The sequence below is a fragment of the Propithecus coquereli genome, unplaced genomic scaffold (assembly GCF_000956105.1).
Source record: "Propithecus coquereli isolate 6110/MARCELLA unplaced genomic scaffold, Pcoq_1.0 Scaffold19, whole genome shotgun sequence".
Taxonomy (NCBI): domain Eukaryota; kingdom Metazoa; phylum Chordata; class Mammalia; order Primates; family Indriidae; genus Propithecus; species Propithecus coquereli.
The window spans coordinates 8212015-8214230 of record NW_012143856.1 but is presented as its reverse complement, the minus strand read 5'-3'; the positions used below and the strand labels follow the sequence as shown (position 1 = coordinate 8214230).

Sequence of the window (2216 nt, the reverse complement as noted above, 5' to 3'; positions counted from 1 at the left end):
TAATGTATATTTATTATGTACAACATGATGGTTGGGATACATATACATTGTGAAATGATTATCACAAATAAGCTACTTAACATATCCATCACCTCACATAGATGCCATTATATTGTGTATGGTGAGAAAATTTAAGATCTACACTCTTGGCAAATTTCAAGTATACAATACAGTATGATTAACTATAGTCACCATGCTGTATATTCGATCTCCAGAACTTATTCATCCTGCATAGTTGAAACTTTGTACCCTTTGACCAACATCTCCCCATTTTCCTAACCCACCCCCATCACCTTGCAACTACACCCCTATCCCCTGATAACCACCATTCTGCTCTCTGCTTCTACGAGTTTGACTTTCTCGGATTCCACAAATAAGTGAGATTATGCACTTGTCCTTTTGTGCCTGACTTATTTCACTTAGCATAATGACCTCCAGATTCATCAAATGTTGTCAGACAAATGACAGGATTTCCTTCTTTTTAAAGACTCCATAATATCCCATTGTGTGTGTGGCGTGTATGCATATAGACACACATACACACCACATTTTCTTTATCCATTTGTCCATTGACAGGCACTTAGGTTGATTCCATATCTTGGCTATTGTGAATAATGCTGCAATGAACATGCATGTGCGGTTATCTCTTTGCATTACTGATTTCGTTGTCTTTGGATATCTATCTAGAAGTGGGATTATTGGATCATATGGTAGTTCAGTTTTTTTAAATCTTTGAAGAAACTCAGAAAGTACTGTTTTCTATAATGGCTTTATCAATTTACATTCCCATCAGCAGTGCATACAGGTCCCTTTTCTCTACATTCTTACCAACACTTGTTATCATTTGTCTTTTTTGATATTCTAACAGATCTGTGAGGTGATATCCTGTTGAGCACTTTTTCATGTACCGTTGACCATTTGTATGTCTTCTTTTGAGAAATGTCAACTCAGGTCCATTGCCCATTTTTTAATTGAGTTATTTCTTTTCTTGCTATTGAGTTCTTTATACATTTTGGATATTAACCACTTATAACATGCATGATTGGTAAATATTTTCTCCCATTTTCTCTTCACTATGTTTGTTGATTGTTTCCTTTTCTGTGCAGCAGCTTTTCAGTTTGATGCAATCCCCTTTGTCTATTTTTGTTGCCTGTACTTTTGGGGTCATACCCCAAAATATCATTGCCAAGACCAATATCGAGACATTTTCCCCTAAGTTTTCTTTCAGTAGCTTTACAGTTTTCCTTAAGTTTTAAATCTTCGATCCATCATTTGGAGTTGATTTTTGTATATGGAATCAGATGAGGGTCCAATTTCATTCTTTTGCATACGGATATGCAGTTTTCCCAAAACCATTTATTGAAGAGATTATATTTTCTCCTTGTGTCTTGGCACCTTTTTCAAAGTTCAATTGACCACTGTTATGGTTTGCTTTGTCTCTGACAGAACTCATATTGAAATTTGATCCTCAGTGTGACAGTGTTGGAGGGTGGGACATAGTAAGAGGTGTTTGGGTCATGAGGATGGATCCTTCATGGATACATTAATATCTTCTGGAAGGAAGGAGTGAGTGAAAATATTGTTTCACTCAAGGGGGTGGATTAGTTCCTGAGACAGTGGTTTGTTATAAAGAGTCTGACTTCCTTGGTTTCTCTCTCTTGCTTCCTTTCTCATGAAATGATCTCTTTGCACACACAGCCTCCCTTTCCACTTCCCTCTATGAGTTGAAGTAGCCAGAGGCCTTTATTGGATGTACATGCCCAATCTTGAACTTTCCAGCCACCAGAACTGTGAACTAAATAGTCTTTTCTTTATAAATTACCCTGTCTCAGGTATTCTGTTATAGCAGCACCAGATGAACTAAAACAACCATTTATTTCTTGACTCCTTATTCTATGTCTTTGGTCTATATGTCTGTTATTAAGCCAGTACCATACTATTTTAATTATTATAGCTTTGTGGTATATTTTGAAATTGGCTACTGTGATGCTTTATGCTTTGTTCTTTTTACTCAAGATGGTGGTGGCTATTCCAAGTCTTTTGTGGTTCATATAAATTTTAGGATTGTTTTCTCTATTTCTGTAAAAAATATCATTGATTGGAATTTTGATAGGGATTGCATTGAATACCCAGAGGGATCACTTTGGGTAGTATGGACATTTTAACAATATTGATTCTTCAAATCCATGAACAAGGATCATCTTTCCACATATTTA

The 2216-nt window shown here is 36.0% G+C and overlaps 1 protein-coding gene across 1 annotated transcript in view; it reads left to right on the top strand.

Annotated features, from left to right (window-relative positions):
- The window catches only part of AADACL2 (arylacetamide deacetylase-like 2), a 44214-nt gene that overhangs the window by 12413 nt on the left and 29585 nt on the right, over positions 1 to 2216 (top strand). The window lies entirely within an intron of this gene.